Here is a 19,757-nt window from a genome sequence, read left to right as displayed (position 1 = left end):
GATGTTCCCTGGAAAGGTATTTTTTTTTAAAATTATTTTTATTAACATATAATGTATTATTTGCTCCGGGGGTACAGGTCTGTGAATCATCAGGCTTACACATTTCACAGCACTCACCCATATGGAAGGGTGTTTTTTGATGAGGTTAACATTTAAATCAGTAGACTTTGAGTGAAGCTGATTACTGTCCATAATGTGGTTGGGCCATACCAATCAGTTGAAGGCATTAAGAGAAAACAAAACAAAACAAAACTGATCTTTGAGAAGAGAAAAGGAATTCTTCCAGCAAATTGCCTTTGAAATTGAACTTCAACACCAACTCTTCACTGGGTATCCAGGCTCCTTTCCCACCCTATCAGATTTTGAACTTGTCAATTTACAATTCTGTGAGCCAGTTCCTTGAAATCTTAATCTTTTTGTCTATCTTTCTGTCTCCTATCAGTTCTGTTTCTACTGAAAGCACTGGCTACTACAAGGTGGGAACTAGAATAAACTAATACTAGCCCCAAACTCCTATTTAACAAGGTCATTTCTCCACTGTTACATGACGCCCAAAGCTAATCCCTTCCCATCTGACCGCATATAGAGAACGATACAGGGTAAAAATTTCTCTTCATTATGAAATTGGCCATGCTGCATGAAGACCATTCATGTTTGGCCTGATAATCTCTATTTTATGACTGCTCTGTGTGGCCCCAGTGGTGTGTGGTCTGGCCACTTAGCCTGAGTTATGGGTTCATTACTGATAATGACAGGGTTCAGCATCTATGATGTGCTGGCTACTTTAATGCTTGTTCTTTTAGTTCATTGTCACAACTACACAGCAATGTAGTTCTTATACTCTCAAAGAAGTTAGGTGGCTCCTTAAAGATCGTATCACCATCCTATGGAATCCCGGAGACTCAGGTCAGAACTTTCCTTCCTCATTCTGTCTCCCATGATCTTCATTGGCTGTTTGAGGCTTGTGTATTAGAAGCATTGTAATTGCAGACTTGACTTTAAGCCAAAGGGAAAGTAAGTCTTTTATGGTGGACAGATGCAGCACTGATGGTGTGGAAGGAGTCTGGACAATAGGTTCTTGGCCCCAGGAAATCTCATTTCACAGATAAGAACCCATGAGCACCTTAGCAGTTCTGTCCTTCATCTTGTCTTGGTTGTTTTATTTTTTTATTATTTTTTATTTTTCCAAAGATTATTTATTTGAAAGAGAGAGAGAGAGGAGAGAGGATGAATGGGAGGTGCAGAGGGAGAGGGAGAGAGAATCTTCAGCAGACTCAACACTGAACCTGACACAGGGCTCAATCTCACAACCCTGAGCTAAAACCAAGAGTCAGGCACCCAACTAACTATGCCACCCAGGTGCCCTTTGGCTGTCTTAATACCGAAAAATAATTGAGGGAAAAGTGAAGGGCTTGCTTTTTTGGGGAGAGGTAGAGATCTTGGTCCTTCTTTTTTTTGAAATGAATTATGTATACTTACAATGGTTTTAGATTTATGAAAAAGTCACAAAGATAGTAGAGATACCATATATACCATATATACCACACCCAGTTTTTAAGTAAGAACTTACTTAATATGGTACATTTGTCACAATTTATGAACCACTGTCATTACATTAATATTAACTGAAGTTCATGTGTCACTTCAGTTCTTGGTTTTTCCTTAACATCCCTTTTCTTTTCCAGGATCTCACATTACATTTAGTCATTGAGTTTCCTTAGGCTCCTGTCCACTGTGACAGTTTCTCATACTTTTTCTGTATGAACTTGACAGTGTTGAGGCATAGTGGCAAGACATTTTATATAATATCCCTCAGTTGGAATGTGTCTGATGTTTTTATCATGATTAGACTGGAGTTGTGGGTTTTGAGGAGGAAGACCACAGAGCTAAAGTGCCAGTCTTACCACATCACATCAAGAGTAGATACTGTCAACATAATATATCACTGTTAAGGTTAACCTCGATCACTGGGCTGGGATCATGTTTGTAAGGTTTCTTCTGTGTAAGATGACTCTTGTTTTTTCCTCCCTTCTTTTTTACTTTTTGCAAAGAAGTCTCTATGCACAGCTCATACTTAAGGAATGGAGATTATGTTACATACCCTTAAGGGTGGAGTAATAACACAAATTATTTGTAATTCTTATGTTTGTGTATTTATTTATTGACTTGTATTAGTATAGACATGGATATTTATGTTATATTTTGGGTTATAATCCAATATTTATTTACTTATTTGCTGAGCAGAAGGCATATGCTTAACTGACTGAGCCATCCAGGCACGGTGGCTCCAGGCTTATCTTGTATGTTTTCTGCCCTAGTTCTAGAATCGTCATTTCTTCAGGGATCCCTGGTTCCTTTTATTGGAGGAAAATATTAGAAACCAAGATCAAGGTGCTATGTGTGCTACTGTTACTGGGATATCATTGCTTCTAGGCTTTCTCAGCTGACGGTGCAAGGAAATACACATGTGTATCCTAACTCCTGTATATATACATATGTCTATATTTTTATATATGTTATCTATCTGTATCTATACTAAGCTAAACATGAGTTCATATTGATATCATATAGATCATTCTAGCTGTCTCCCCTTCCTTCTTAGTAATCTCCCATTCTAAAAGTGAGAAACCTGTCTCCAGCCATCTGCTATCCATTTACTTAATTTTTTTTTCATTTTACTTAATTTTAATAAAACAACTGCATTAGTTAGAGTATGGTCTATATGTACATTTCCTTGCCCTTAATCTTACAAACTCCACTCATTTCCATAGTTAACTTAGAGCAGCACTTTCTCATCATGCAGGAGAAACAACTTTCATGAGGTAGTTTTGTATATTTGTATTACAATTGGATTCTTTTGTCAGGGTCTGCATTCCATCCTGTGTCCTGACCTCCTAAATGATTTTTTTTTTTTTTTACAAATTTGCAGTGATTATGGTTTACTCTCCATGTTTAAAGTTCTCTGGGTTTGGATGAATGCACAGTGTCATGTATCTACCATTAGATTATACAGAATAGTTTCATTGCCATGAAAAATCCTCTGCACTTTGCCTACTTACCCACTGCCCCACCTTGATGAACTCCTGGCAAACACTTAGCTGTTTACTGTCTATTAGTTTTATCTTTTCCAGAATGTTATATAAACAGAACCACACAGAATGTATCATTTTTAGATTAGCTTCTTTCAGTTAGTAAAATGTATTTAAGATTCATTTGTATCTTTGCATACCCTTAATTTCTTATGGGTTCATTACATGACTAAAGATAATTACGCCCTCTCACTCTCAAAAATAGTCTTCAAACAAGCATAAATGTTGCAAAAGCAGTCCACTTCAGTGAAAGCATCAGTCTTCGCACTTCCATCTTAAGGTGTAGGTAGCTTAGCAACCTCACCACTCATCATTGTGGTCCAGGGCAAAGCTACAAGCATGCCTCTACCACTAACACTCTGCTTTAGGCCTTTATAAGGAGAAGTGTGGGATAACATTCACTTTCCATGGCATGCTGAGGCAGAGCTCAGAGACCTCAAGGAAGGCCCTGGTCATCACTGACTGTGTTAGCCAAATGAAAGGGGAGGTTGTTCTGCTGACTAGGTTAAGACTGTCTTTCTTCTGTGCATTCACCTGGGTGAGTTCCTTCCTGAAATAGTTTCACCCATTTATTCATTCAGTTATTTGTATGTCAAATGTTCATTATCTGCCATATATTGGTCACCAGAGGATTCACTGGTGACCATATAGACATTGCTTCTAGTATTCAGTACTAGACATTTTCACAATTGCAGTAAGGAGTAAGAACAGTTTGCATGCTGGCATAGGAACAAAAAACTTTGTCCAGAGACCCAGGAAGACGTTTTTGATATACTGATATTTTGAAGGATGAGAAAGGCCTGACTTTGTGAAGAGGGTGGAAAAATATTTCTTTTAAAATTTTACTTATAGGTGGGAGCCAAGATGGTGGAGGAATAGGGGACCCTATTTCTGGTCCCCTGAATTGAGCTGGATATCTACCAGACCATTCTGAACACCCATTAAATCAGCTTGAGATGTTAGAATGTCTAACAAGCAAGATGCACCTGTTTTATAAACATCCTATAGGTCCCTATATGGACCTTAGAGTTTTCGACCTCTTATTCTTTCAGCCTGTCTTCTGGAGGAGGGACCTGTTGCACTGTTACTCCAGTAATCCTGTTTGGGCAGAGTTCCCTTTGAAAGCAGGAACATGACAAGGATGCCTCCTCTTGCCACTCTTGTTCAACATAGCACTAGAATTCCTAGCAACAGCAGTCAGACAACAAAAAGAAATAAAAGGTATTCAGATTGGCAAAGAAGAAGCTGAACTCTCTCTTTGCAGATGACATGACAGTTTATGTGGAAAACCAAAAGGACACCATCCCTAAATTACTAGAACTCATACAGTAATCCAGTAATGTGGCAGGATACAAAATCAATGTGCAGAAATCAGTTGCTTTCTTATATACTAACAATGAAACTATAGAAACAGATATCAAAGAATCAATTACATTAACAATAGCACCAAAATCCATAAGGTACCTTGGCATAAACCTAACCAAAGAGCTAAAGGATATATACCCTAGTAACTACAGAACACTCATGAAAGAAATCGAAGTAGACACAAAAAGATGGATTAACATTCCATGCTCATGGATCAAAACAATAAACATTGTTAAAATGTATATGTTGCTCAGAGCAATCTATACTTTGAATGCCATCCTGATCAAAGTGCAGGAACAAATTTTTCAAAGTGCAGGAACAAACAATTCTAATATTTGTATGGAACCAGAAAGGACCCCGCATTGCCAAGGATATGTTGAAAAAGAAAAACAAAACTGGGGGCATCACGTTGCCTGATTTCAAGCTTTATTACATACCTGCGATCACCAAGACAGCATGGTACTGGCACAAAAACAGACACATAGACCAATGGAACAGATTGGAGAGCCCAGATATGGACCTGCAGCTCTATGGTCAAATAATCATTGACAAAGCAGGACGAAATATCCAGTGGAAAAAAGTCGCTTCAATAAATTGTGCTGGGAATATTGGACATCTATTTATAGAAGAATGAAACTTGACCATTGTCTTACACCAAACACAAAGATAAACAAAATGGATGAAAGACCTCAATGTGAGACATTAATCCATCAAAATCCTAGGGGAGAATATAGGCAGTAACCTCTTCAACATTGGCCACAGCAATTCCTTTCGAGACATGTCTCCAAAGGCATAGGAAACAAAAGTGAAAATGAACTTTTGGGTTTTTATCAAGATCAAAATCTTCTGCACATCAAAGGAAACAGTCAAAAAAAACCCAAAGAGGCAACCCATGGAATGGGAAAAGATATTTGCAAATGCCACTGCAGACAAAGACCTAGAAAGAACTTGTTAAACTCAACACCCCAAAATCAAATAGTCAAGTCAAAAAATGGGCAGAAGAAATGAACAGACACTTCTCCAGAGAAGACATACAAATGGATAACAGGCACATGAAAAAATGTTCATCATCATGAGCCATCAGGGAAATTCAAATCAAAACCACCTTGAGATACTGCCTTACACCAGTTAGAATGGCAAAAATTGAAAAAGGAAGAAACAGCAAATGTTGGAGAGGATGTGGAGAAAGGGAAACCTCTTACACTGTCAGTGGGAATGCAAGTTGGTGCAGCCACTTTGGAAAACAGTGTGGAAGTTTCTCAAAAAATTAAAAAATAGAGCTATCCTATGACCTGGCAATTGCACTACTCTGTATTTACCCCAAAGATACAGATGTGGTGAAAAGAAGGGCCACATGCCCCAATGTCCATAGCAGCAATGTCCACAATAGCCAAGCTGTGGAAGGAACTGAGGTGTCCTTCAACAGATGAATGGATAAAGAAGATGTGGTCCATATACATAATGGAATATTACTCAGCCATCAGAAAGAATGAATGCCCAGATTTTGCATCAACATGGATGGGACTGGAGGAGATTGTGCTGAGTGAAATAAGTCAAGCAGAGAAAGTCAGTTATCATATGGTTTCACTTGTGAAACATAAGGAGTAGCATGGAGGACATTAAGAGAAGGAAGGGAAAGATGAAGGGAGGGAATTGGAGGGGGAGATGAACCATGAGAGACTATGACTGTGACTCTGAGAAATAAATTGAGGGTTTTATAGGAGAAGGAGGTGGAGGATGGTTTGGCCCAGTGATGGGTATTAAGGAGGGCATGTATTGCATGGAGCACTGGGTATTATATGTAAAAAATGAATCTTGAAACACTACATCAAAAACTAATGATGTACTGTATGGTTACTAACATAGCATAATAAAAATAATAATTTAAAAAATAAATAAAAAATAAAATTTAACATAATAAAAAGAAAACAAAGTGGAACAAAAAAATAAGGTGGTTTAAAAAAAAGGAAAAAATATGTTATGCATAGAGTAAAGTTGTGTAAAGGCCAGAAGGTAAGAGACTACTTGGGTCTTTCAAGTAGCTGAAAGACATTTAGGAAGATTGGGGCACAGAATGACTGAGAGAGAAGTAAGAGGGAAGTCAGAGAGATCAGTCCAAGGCCAGAGAATTCAGGGTCTACTTAAATCTTCCTAGTGATTTAGAGATTTTAGTCTAAGATTGAACAGAAACTTCTGAAGAGTTCAAGTAGAGGGATGGCCTGCTCAGATTGTGGTTCTGAAGGATCACATCATTATGGGGACTAGATTGCAAGATGGGAACCAGGAAGACCACTAGGAGGTCCTGGTTGGTGATAAAGAGTGGTGCAGGAGGAATGGAGAGGGTGTGGACTCAAGAGATGCTCATCACAGGGAACTCTTCCCTACGTCCCCTGATAGAGCATTCCTCATTTAGGTCTGCAGAGGGCCCCTCTCTTGGTGACACTACTCTCCTTATCTTACTTTATGTTGTCTCCTAGGCACCTAGCCACTATTGTCAGGCACTGCCTGACATCCTGTCATCTCAATTACTTCATATCCCTCACATTATTTTTTTCTGCAACACTGGTTTATTCAACTGTGTATAGTTGTTGGATTAAAACTAGGGAAGGGTTTCATTCTCTCCTCCTGGCCCCCAGACACATCCCTTTTTCCTCCTCACCATTCACTATCATCTCACATTCTATAATGTTTTTAGGACTTTCAAGGGGGAAAACATTTAGCTAGTTTAGTTGACATTGTGATCACACAGTGAACTTGAAGCTTCACTTCCTATTCCCACAGGCTGACCTGTAGGGTGAAGTTTAGCAGTGCAGAGAGTATGGCCACTTGTCTAATTATTTTGTTCCACCTCTTCCTTATTCCCTTTCCATTCTAGTTCCTTTAGGGATGGGAACAGAAAAGACCCAAAAGACTCTTTGACTTGGCTGACTCTTTGGGTGGTTACTTGTTGAAACCCTCAGTCACAGGGAGAGCATCCTTCATCATTTGGGGAACTTAAGAATGGGTTCCTTGGACACTCCTGGCAGGGTCCTCTGTACTTCCTATGCTCTAAATCAGAAACCTGCTCCCCCAGGACTCTTCTTTCCTTAGGATGCAGCTCTCTTGGGTTATAAAGAATAAGACTGGAGTCCAGACCATTCATAAACTTTGCCAATGGCCTCTGTGCCAGGAAAACTTCTATATTCTTGTCTCACTTGATCTCATCAAAAGTGTCCAACCCTTCCTTCTGCCTTTAGGTGGTTCTAGTCATGCCTTTCCCTGCAATCCAGGGACAGCCGTCATATTCTCCCAAGGATTATTGGGACATCTAAGACAGCATGGGACCCAGAAGACTTGAAACTCAGCTCCTATCCAGCTAGGATGCAGAGTCACCATACCTGACAGTTCCAAACTCTAAATAGTTCTTTGGTTGGGCGGGGAGAGGGGGGTGGGGTGTCTTATTTGGGAAAGGAAGGAAGCCACAAAATTCTCCTTTTCTATAATCTTTGAAGAAACCTTTGCTCATATGGTGTCTCTAGATTCTCTCACATCGATTACAAGTGGGTGTGGGTCAAGAGTATAAGGGCCAACACTATCTGATGCTTAGCTATGGAATATAGGAATATCATCTGCTGGTTTCACTTGAAGCTTTTGCCAAAATTCTGAAATACCAGGAGAAGATCAATGGCAAATAATCCTACATTTTCAGTTTTCCACTAGAATTTTATCCAGTAAGGGCAGAGGATTGGCTTGTTTTCTTCAATATTTTTAGTAACTAGAGCAGTGATAGCACACAGAAGATAGAACAAATGAATGCACATTACCCAGCTTGATAACTCCCTGAAGATGGGTAATAGAAGAGATTGGCATATAGTTTATACTCACCTCTGGCTTTTGGTTATTACCACACTGTTTTCTAAATGTCCATTTAGAAGAGGTTCAATTCTGGAGTATGGGTAGGTAGCAAACTGATGTCTGGAGTGTGGGTGAACAGGCTGAGGTCTGGGAGGCAAGCAGTGGACTTGGGTCTGGTACTTGAGTTAGAAGCCATGACTTTCCAGTTTTTGTCTCCCAAAATCTCCAAGACATTCATGACTTCTCAGCCTTATTTTGCGTGGGCTATCCTTGACCTGAAGTTCAAGTGACCATCTGAGCTAATCAGTAAGGCTGCTCCCAGCCACTGGCCAGCACACTGCAACCAAAATGCAGCAGAGGAGGGGGGCATAGGAAAAACTCCATACATCTGGGACTATACTTTCTCTCTTTGATCCATTGCCTATATCCATGACAATCCATTTTCCTTGAGTTTTACTGATGTAAATTAGCTTCTAGTTGGCTTCCCAGTATTGCCTTTTTAGCTAAGCTGGGACATTTTGGACTCTGAGGGGTGGTTGGGTTGGGGCATGAGAAGAGTTGGGGTCTCTGATCCTAGCTAAGAACAGTCAGACAAGGCAGGAAGAGATTAGGAGGACAGTAAGCCAGGTCCCAAGATGCTCAGTGATGGTGGGGGTTGTACACTGCTTGAACCCATTGGGCCTTCCTTGGGCCTATGTCTCAGGAGAGGTCAGCATGATTTTAGGGAAGCAAAATTCAGGTCATGCCATTCCCACCCCTATGCTTCCTGTCACCTTCAGAATATACCCTCAGATCTACCACATAGCTGGTACTTATTGTGAGGCTAGCCCAACCTCATATTTCCTCACTTCATTCACCCTGCTCTGGTCTTGTGGGACCTCCTCATGTTTTCAACAGAGCAAGCTGGCTCTTGGATCCTCTTTCTTTAAAAGCCCCCTCCAACAAAGCTAACATGAGCACTTCTCACTCCTTTTCTAACACCATTTTCTTCATGGCACTAATTCCATGTGAAATAGATTTACCAGTTTCTTGTTCATTAATACTTCCCCTGAGAAGGTCAGGTCATGTGAGTAGAGACCTGTCCCCATTGGTCACTGTTCAATAAAGTTGATCTTCACGTGTGGAATGGTAGTGTGGGCAGGTTCTGTTGGCTATATTTACTTTTGCAAAAGCAGCTGAGACTCTTTCTGACCCAGTGTGTGCTGACCTTAACATCCCCAGGGTTGACATTGCTTTGTCTCATTGCCTTCTATTTCACCCTTTCCTTGCCCTGCATGCATGGCTAATGCCTTAGCCCTGACACTGCAGACCTGTGAGACACAGTGCCCAGTAGCCTGTCAGGGTGGCATTTCTGTCTGACAGCTCTTCCCTCATTCACACATTCAGCAAAGACTGTAGCAAGCAGCACACTGGGTGCTGCCTCCCGAAGCTTGGAGTTTGGGCAGAAAAGGAAACACTACAGGGCTAGGTAAATAAATGATTATTTGAGCCTCACTTTTTTTTTTCTTCTACTTGGACCCCTCTTCTGGAATCCAGAGAGATTTTGATGGGTTGCCTCTGCAGGGCTCCTCCCAGGCCTGCCTGTTCCTGATGTAACTCAATGCCACAAATTTCTGCCTACCACTGAAGCAGCTCTGACCTGGACTCTGCCTATAGAGCATGGGACCTGAAAAATGATTTGACTCCTGGGCACATTCTGATGCTTCTGGATCATGGCTTGATTCTTGACATTTCCTAAATAACATTTATACCCTAAGTGTGTGGAAATGACACCAATATAGAAATTGGCCAGTTGAAGTTCTACTCCTCAATCTGGTCTCTACTAGCTGTGTGACTTTGATCAAGTCATATATCCTCTCTGAGCCTCACTTTCCTTGTCTAGAAAATGAAGACACAAATAACTTCCCTAAATACCTTTCAGAAGAATGCTAAGTAGAAAATAACAGTGTGCATGCAAGATCATTTTGTAAAGATGGGTGTTTAGCATTCAAAAAACAAATAGTAGGCATTTCTAATTTTTCAGTGGGCAGATGGAATGCTTTTGGTGGGTTTGTTTGTTTGTTTGTTTGTCCTGCTTGTTACAGTGGGGTTTGGTGTTAGTAACTCCAGGTTAGAATCCTGTCTTGGTCCCAGGGTAAGTGTCTCCAACTTGATAAGCCTTGGGTTTCCCATTGGTGGAATAAAGATAATCCAAACAGCATAGATTTGTGGTGAGGCTGAGAAATATAAAGCTCCCATTATCGTCTTTGGTTAGCTCCACGAGTGCACAGAATTCTTACTTTCTTGCAGACTCTTTGGGGTTTGTTAAAGATTCTGTGTCTTTCTACCCAGGCCTTTGGTAAAGAAGTGGCATCTGTCATTTTCAGCTCTGAAGCGGCCTGAGAGCCAGTGGAAGAAGAGCACACAGCACGGAAGATGGGCTTCTTGACCATTCCTGGATCTCAGGGCAACTTCTTTCTGACATGACCCTCATCATAGAGATAATTCTGCACAACAGGAGGCAATGAGCAATCACACTGATAAACAGATGACTGTGAGTAGTGAAAGATGTTTCCAGCAAAGCATTCTGAATATAATATTCATGGACCCAAGTTGTTACTGGGATATTTATAGACTGGATGCAAATGTAAAGCATATGGTGCAATCTTCCAGAAATATTCCTTCAATTAAGCTGTGCACAGTACTCAGGCATGCTGCTCTTTCAATCTAAAGATGTTCTCTAGCATATATGTAGGGAACATCAACTCAGTTTGCAGAAAAGACAGTGGACAACTCTCTCCCAGAGCACTGTCTCTGGGTAAAGGCTGTTTCTCTTTGACTGACATTGCCCTGACCCAGACTCTATGGTCCATGCAAGAGTGCTCTGTTGTGAAATGTGTAGTTGAATTTTTCCTTCTCTTCCTATTCCTTAACATGTGGAGATCACTGTGGGGGATGCAGCAAGAAATGACAAGCACAGATTTAAGAATAATCTGGAAGAAGCTCTCTTGTGTCTCTAACCTTCAGTCTGTACATGCAACCCTGTGAACTGGATGTACTAGGGCATGTTCTTGTCCTTGTATAAAGCCACCATGGCTGCTGGAAAGATGTGATCCTTGTTTAGAATACTTTTCATGGGAACAGGTGTTCAGAATCAACACCTCACTGAGGACACATCCTGTTCTGAGACTGGTGGTTTCCAGATACCATGCAGTTAAATGCAGTGTCAGGGCATTCCAGTGTGAGCAGCACATGGGTGGATTCCACACCCAGAAAGACTGTGAAAACACAAACCATCCAGCAGTCACACTGAGCAAAGTAGTGCCTCTATTACAGAAGGTTTCTTAGACTATCTAATTCTCTTGGGCATTAAGAACAGACATCAATTTACCTTTTTTGAGGATAGTACAGAAAACACTCAAGGTTTTGAAGCAATTCAAGAGTGTAAATTAATATAAGCCTTTTGGAAAGTAAATTGTGCCAAGCACTAAGTGATGGCTCACATTTTAGCATCATTGTTTTCATTTCTGCTCATTTCCCCACTTGAATAACCTACATATGGACATAGTTTCATGCCAAGGGTGTTATTAACATTGCTGCTGTGTATGTGTGAATGAAAAGACAACAGAGAAATAATCAAAATAGTCAGCATCAAGGAAATCACTCAGTAAACTATGACATAGCCACTAAAAGACTATTAATGGAGCTATTAAAATTAGTCTTATCTGAAATTACATACAAAATGGTATTTATGAAAACTATTAAGTTTTTGAAAGCAAATTCAAAATTAGATGTTTAAAAGTTCAGCTACAAAGAAACTTGAAAAATCTATGGCTATAGCCTTTCAAATTGGGGAAAAGGCATTCAAATGACCTATTGGTGGACACTTGGGGAAAAGATTTCCACTCACTAATAATGAATGGCAAAAAAATTTTAAAAAGCAAGTAGTTATTTTTCAGCTATTAAGTTGACAAAATTTAGAAAACAACAATTAAAAAAAACCTTGGTGTTGAGTGAGAGTCAAGATGGAAGAGGAGTAGCAGGCCAAGATGACATCAGGTAGCAGGAGCGCAGCTAGATAGTTATCAAACCATTCTGAACACCTACAAATCCAACAGGAGATTGAAGAGAAGAAGAGCAGCAAGTCTAGAAACAGAAAATTGTCTAGTTTCTGAGAGGTAGGACCTGTGGAGAAGTGAATCTGAAGTGACGGGAAGATAGATTACAGGGGGAGGGGCTGGCTCCTGGCAAGTAGCGGAGCAACAGAGCACAAAATCAGAACTTTTAAAAGTCTGCTCCACTGAGGGACATTACTCCAGAGGCTAAGCAGGGGTGGAGCCCTCGTGGGAACAGCGTGGTCTCAGGTCTTGCAGGGTCACAGAAGGATTGTGGGTGTCTGAGTGTAGCAGAGGTTGCAGGTATTAGAATGGGGAAGCTGGCTACAGAGATGGAGCAGAGGAGTGAGCTCTCAGCTCGGGGTTACTGTGATCTGTGGCACAGTTAGGCCACTATTCTTTGAACAGGAAACCCACAAGTGGCAGATCTGGGGAGACCCCCGCCCCCGGAAGAGCTGCAGGGATCTGCTGGGTTTGGAGACTTCAAATGGGGCTGTGTTCTGGAGACAGAAATGCTTGGCCACAGGCTGGGTGAGCTCAGAGCATGGCTGGAGACCAGGAATATGGGAGTGATTGAGTGCTTTTCTCTGAGGGTGCACTGAGGAGTGGGGCCCCAAGCTCTTGGCTCCTCTGAGCCGGAGATTGGGAGGGCGCCATTTTCATTCCTGTCTTCCAGAGCTCTATGTTAAATGTTCAGGGAACAAAAGCTCCTGAGAGTGAACCAGAACAGATTACTTAGACCAGGCCCCAGCAAGGGCAGTGCAATTTCACCTTGCGCAAAGACACTTGAGAATCACTACAATAGGCCCCTCCCCGAGAAGATCTGCAAGAAATCCAGCCAAGACCAAATTCACTGATCAAGGAGAATAGTGGAATTCCAGAGGAGGGGAAAGTGAGGCATGGAATTCATGGCTTTCTCTCCATGATTCTTTAGTCTTGCAAAGTTAATTAAATTTTAAAATTTTATTTCTTTCTTATTCTAATTTTTAAACTATTACTTTTTCCTCTTTTAAGGTTTTTTAACTAGTTTATCTTAACAATAACTTCCTTAAAATTTTTTTTTGAAAAAAAAATTTTTTTGAAGCTTCATTATTATAGACATATTTTATCCTTCATTGTATCTAACTTTATCTTTTGTATACACATAGGGTTTTTTCTTCTAAAAAATTTTGGGATAAAACTTCTTCTAATAGATCAAAATATACCTTAAATCTAGCACAAGGTTTGTTCTAGTCTCCAGCCTGAGCAAATTCTCTCCATTTTCCCTTTCTTTTTTTCCCAATCCACTTATCTTATCAACTCCTTTTTTAGAATTTTTTTTTTTAAATTTGTCTTTGCAGTTATGTTCTATCCCTTCACTGGGTTTACCCTCATTTGTGTGTGTGTGTGTGTGTGTATATTTTTTCCCTTTCTTTCTTTAAAATTTTGGGATGTAGTTTCTTCTAAGAGACCAAAATACTCCCCAAATTAAGTGGATGGCTGTGTTCTATTCACCAGTCAAATATATATATTTTCTTTTTCTTTAAAAAAATTTTTTTGAACTTGTTTTTACTCCTTTCTTTTCCCCACGATTTGGGGTCTCTTCTGATTTGTTTAATGCACATTTTTCTGGGGTCTTTGTCACACATTTTGTATTTTATTCTCTCACTCATATATTCTTATCTGGATAAAATGACAAGGTGGAAAAACTCACCACCAAAAAAGAAAGAAAGAAAAAGAGGCAGTACCAAAGGCTAGGGACCTATTCAATATGGACATTGGTAATATGTCAGATCTAGAGTTCAGAATGACAATACTCAAGGTACTAGCTGGGCTCAAAAAAGGCATCGAAGATATTAGAGAAATAAAAGCCCTTTCTGGAGAAATAAAAAAAAACCTAGAATCTAACCAAGCTGAAATAAAAAAAAAGATATTAATGATATTCAATAAAAAATGGAGGCTCTTACTGCTAGGATAAAAGAGGCAGAAGAGAAAATTAGTGATATAGAAGACCAAATGATGGAGAATAAAGAAGCTGAGCAAAGGAGAGACAAGCAACTACTGGACCATAAGGGGAGAATTTGAGAGATAAGTGATACCATAAGAAAATGCAATGTTAGAATAACATTCTTCTTCCAGAAGAAGAAAGAGAGAGTGGGGCAGAAGATATATTGGAGTGAATTATTGTAGAGAATTTCCCTAATATGACAAAGGGAACAAGCCACAAAATCCAGGAGGCACAGAAAAGCCCCCTCAAAATCAGATGAGATTGGGCACGTTCAGGGTGGTATGGCTGTAGACGTCCCCCCTCAAAATCAATAAGAATAGGTCCACACCCCGTCACCTAATAGTAAAATTTACAAGTCTTAGTGACAAAGAGAAAACCCTGAAAGCAGCCCAGGAAAAGAAGTCTGTAACATACAATGGTAAAAATATTAGATTGGCAGCAGACTTATCCACAGAGACATGGCAGGCCAGAAAGAGCTGGCATGATATTTTCAGAGCAGTAAATGAGAAAAACATGCAGCCAAGAATACTCTATCCAGCTAGGATATTATTGAAAATAGAAGGAGAGATAAAAAAAACTTCCAGGACAAACAAAAACTGAAAGAATTTGCAAACACCAAATCATCTCTACAGGAAATATTGAAAGGGGTCCTCTAAGCAAAGAGAGAGCCTAAAAGTAGTAGATCAGAAAGGAACAGAGACAATACACAGTAACAGTCACCTTACAGTCAATACAATGGCACTAAATTCATATCTCTCAATAGTTACCCTGAATGTCAATGGGCTAAATGCCACAATCAAAAGACACAGGGTATCAGAATGGATAAATAAACAAAACCCATCTATATGTTGCCTACAAGGAACTCATTTTAGACCCGAAGACACCTCCAGATTTAAAGTGAGGGGGTGGAAAAGAATTTACCATGTTAATGGACATCAGAAGAAAGCAGGGGTGGCAAACCTTATATCAGATCAATTAGATTTTAAGCCAAAGACTATAATAAGAGATGAGGAAGGACACTATATCATACTCAAAGGGTGGGTCCAACAAGAAGATCTAACAATTTTAAATATCTATGCCCCTAACATGGGAGCAGCCAACTACATAAACCAATTATTAACAAAATCAAAGAAACACATCAACAATAATACAATAATAGTAGGGGACTTTAACACTCCCCTCACTGAAATAGATCATCCAAGCAAAAGATCAACAAGGAAATACAGACCTTAAATGACACACTGGACCAGATGAACATCACAGATATATTCAGAACATTTCATCCCAAAGCAACAGAATACACATTCTTCTCTAGTGCACATGGAATACATTCTCAATGGAGAAAAACTGAGAGCTTTTACATTAAGGTCAGGAACATGGCAGGGATGTCCATTATCACCACTTCTATTCAGCATAGTACTAGAAGTGCTAGCCTCTGCAATCAGACAACAACAAAATAATTAAAAGAATCCAAATCAGCAAAGAAGAAGTCAAACTATCACTCTTTGCAGATGATATGATACTTTATGTGGAAAACCCAAAAGAATCCACTCCAAATGTGCTAGAACTCATACAGGAATTCAGCAAATTCTCAGGATATAAATTCAATGCACAGAAATCATTTGCATTTTTTTTACACCAACAAGACAGAAGAAAGAGGAGTCAATTCCATTTACAATTGCTCCCAAAACCATAATACCTAGGAATAAACCTAATCAAAGAGGCAAAGGAGGAGGAGGAGTCAAGATGGCAGAGAAGTAGCAGGCTGAGACTACATCAGCTAGCCGGAGATCAGCTAGATAGCTTATCTAAAGATTGCAAACACCTGAAAATCCATCAGCAGATTGAAGAGAAGAAGAACAGCAATTCTGGAAACAGAAAAACAACCACTTTCTGAAAGATAGGATCAGCGGAGAAGTGAATCCAAAGCGACGGGGAAGATAGACCCAGCAGGGAGGGGCCGGCTCCCGGCAAGCGGCGGAGCAATGGTGCACAAAATCAGGACTTTTAAAAGTCTGTTCCGCTGAGGGACATCGCTCCAGAGGCTAAACTGGGGCGAAGCCCACGCGGGGTCAGTGTAGCCTCAGGTCCCGCAGGGTACCAGAAGGATCGGGGGTGTCTGAGTATCGCAGAGCTTGTGGGTATTGGAACGGGAAAGCCGGCTACAGAGACAGAGCCGACAGTAAGCTCACAGATAGGTGTTACCTTGAACCGGTCGCAGGCTCGGTGAGCTCGGAGCGCGGCCGGAGGTCAGGCAGACGGGAGTTACTGGGCGCTGTTCTCTGAGGGCACACTGAGGAGTGGGGCCCTGGGCCCTTGGCTCCTCCGGGCCGGAGACCAGGAGGCTGCCATTTGTATTCCCGTCCTCCGGAACTCTATGGAAAGCGCTCAGGGAACAAAAGCTCCTGAAAGCAAACCTGAGCGGATTACTCACCCAGGCCCCTGCTAAGGGCGGTGCAATTCCGGTGGGGCAAAGATACTTGAGAATCACTACACCAGGCCCCTCCCCCAGAAGATCTACAAGAAATCCAGCCGAGACCAAGTTCACCTACCAAAGAGTGCGGTTTCAATACCAAGGAGAGCAGCAGAATTCCAGAGGAGGAGAAAGCAAAGCACGGAACTCATGGCTTTTTCCCTGTGATTTTTTTTAGTCTTGCGGTTAATTTAATTTTTTTCTTTTTCATTTTTTTGTTTTTTTTCTCGCCTTCTGGTAATTTTTTTTAACTTTTACCTATTTCTTTTTTAATGATTTTTAACTAATTTATCTAATATATATATTTTCTTTTTTATATTTTTCTTATTTGTTTTCTCTTTTTTAAATTCTTTTCTTTTCATACTTTCTTTTTTCTTTTTTTTTCTTTCTTCCTTTTTGAACCTCTTTTTATCCCCTTTCTCCCCCCCTCACAATTTGGGAACTCTTCTAATTTGGTTCAAGCATATTTTCCTGGGGTTGTTGCCACCCTTTTAGTATTTTACTTGCTCCTTCATATACTCTTATCTGGACAAAATGACAAGACGGAAAAATTCAATACCAAAAAAAATAACAAGAGGCAGCCCCGAAGGCCAGGGACCTAATCAATACAGACATTGGTAATATGTCAGATCTAGAGTTCAGAATGACAATTCTCCAGGTTCTAGCTGGGTTCGAAAAAGGCATGGAAGATATTAGAGAAACCCTCTCAAGAGATATAAAAGCCCCTTCTGGAGAAATAAAAGAACTAAAATCTAACCAAATTGAAATAAAAAAAGGTATTAATGAGGTGCAATAAAAAATGGAGTCTCTCACTGCTAGGATAAATGAGGCAGAAGAAAGAATTAGTGATATAGAAGACCAAATGACAGAGAATAAAGAAGCTGAGCAAAAAGAGGGACAAACAGCTACTGGACCATGAGGAGAGAATTCGAGAGATAAGTGACACCATAAGACGAAACAACATTAGAATAATTGGGATTCCAGAAGAAGAAGAAAGAGAGAGGGGAGCAGAAGGTATACTGGAGAGAATTATTGGGGAGAATTTCCTCAATATGGCAAAGGGAACGATCATCAAAATTAAGGAGGTTCAGAGAATGCCCCTCAAAATCAATAAGAATAGGCCCACACCCCGTAACCTTATAGTAAAATTCACAAGTCTCAGTGACAAAGAGAAAATCCTGAAAGCAGCTCGGGAAAAGAAGTCTGTAACATACAATGGTAAAAATATTAGATTGGCAGCTGACTTATCCAAAGAGACCTGGCAGGCCAGAAAGAGCTGGCATGATATTTTCAGAGCACTAAATGAGAAAAACATGCAGCCAAGAATACTCTATCCAGCTAGGCTATCAATGAAAATAGAAGGAGAGATTAAAAGCTTACAGGACAAACAAAAACTGAAAGAATTTGCAAACACCAAACCAGATCAACAGGAAATATTGAAAGGGGCCCTCTAAGCAAAGAGAGAGCCTACAAGTGGTAGATCAGAAAGGAACAGAGACCATATACAGTAACAGTCACCTTACAGGCAATACAATGACACTAAATTCATATCTCTCAAAAGTTACCCTGAATGTTAATGGGCTAAATGCCCCTGTCAAAAGAAACAGGGTATCAGAATGGATTAAAAAACAAAACCCATCTCTATGTTGCCTCCAAGAAACTCATTTTAAGCCCGAAGACACCTCCAGATTTAAAGTGAGGGGGTGGAAAAGAATTTACCATGCTAATGGACATCAGAAGAAAGCAGGAGTGGCAATCCTTATATCAGATCAATTAGATTTTAAGCCAAAGACTATAATAAGAGATGAGGAAGGACACTATATCATACTGAAAAGGGTCTGTCCAACAAGAAGAACTAACAATTTTAAATATCGATGCCCCAACGTGGGAGCAGCCAACTATATAAACCAATTAATAACAAATCAAAGAAACACATCAACAATAATACAATAATAGTATGGGACTTTAACATTCCCCTCACTGAAATGGACAGATCATCCAAGCAAAAGATCAGCAAGGAAATAAAGGCCTTAAACGACACACTGGACCAGATGGACATCACAGATATATTCAGAATATTTCATCCCACAGCAACAGAATACACATTCTTCTCTAGTGCACATGGAACATTCTCCAGAATGGATCACATCCTTGGTCCTAAATCAGGACTCAACCGGTATCAAAAGATTGGGATCATTCCCTGCATATTTTCAGACCACAATGCTCTAAAGCTAGAACTCAACCACAAAAGGAAGTTTGAAAAGAACAAAAATACATAGAGACTAAACAGCATCCTTCTAAAGAATGAATGGATCAACCGGGAAATTAAAGAAGAATTGAAAAAAATCTTGGAAACAAATGATAATGAAAATACAACGGTTCAAAATCTGTGGGACACAACAAAGGCAGTCCTGAGAGGAAAATATACAGCGGTACAAGCCTTTCTCAAGATACAAGAAAGGTCTCAAGTACACAACCTAACCCTACACCTAAAGGAGCTGGAGAAAGAAGAAGAAAGAAACCCTAAGCCCAGCAGGAGAAGAGAAATCATAAAGATCAGAGCAGAAATCAATGAAATAGAAACCAAAAAAACAATAGAACAAATCAACGAAAGTAGGAGCTGGTTCTTTGAAAGAATTAATAAAATTGATAACCCCCTGGCCTGACTTATCAAAAAGAAAACAGAAAGGACCCAAATAAATAAAATCATGAATGAAAGAGGAGAGATCACAACTAACACCAAAGAAATACAAACTATTATAAGAAGATACTATGAGCAACTCCATGGCAATAAATTTGAAAATCTGGAAGAAATGGATGCATTCCCAGAAACATATAAACTACCACAACTGAACCAGGAAGAAATAGAAAGCCTGAACAGACCCATAACCAGTAAGGAGATTGAAACAGTCATT

The 19,757-nt window shown here is 40.0% G+C and overlaps 1 long non-coding RNA gene across 1 annotated transcript in view; it reads left to right on the top strand.

Annotated features, from left to right (window-relative positions):
• The window catches only part of LOC106004411, a 156,749-nt gene extending 144,367 nt beyond the window's left edge, over positions 1-12,382 (top strand). Inside the window, exon 3 of the long non-coding RNA XR_006604963.1 lies at positions 10,655-12,382. This is a non-coding gene — a long non-coding RNA (uncharacterized LOC106004411). The remainder of the gene's footprint in view (positions 1-10,654) is intronic.
• Positions 12,383-19,757: the final 7,375 nt, after the last annotated feature.

Source organism: Mustela putorius, unplaced genomic scaffold (genome assembly GCF_011764305.1).
Source record: "Mustela putorius furo isolate JIRA1106 unplaced genomic scaffold, ASM1176430v1.1 tig00537338_pilon_pilon_pilon, whole genome shotgun sequence".
Classification (NCBI taxonomy): domain Eukaryota; kingdom Metazoa; phylum Chordata; class Mammalia; order Carnivora; family Mustelidae; genus Mustela; species Mustela putorius.
This window is presented reverse-complemented; position numbering and strand designations above follow the sequence as displayed.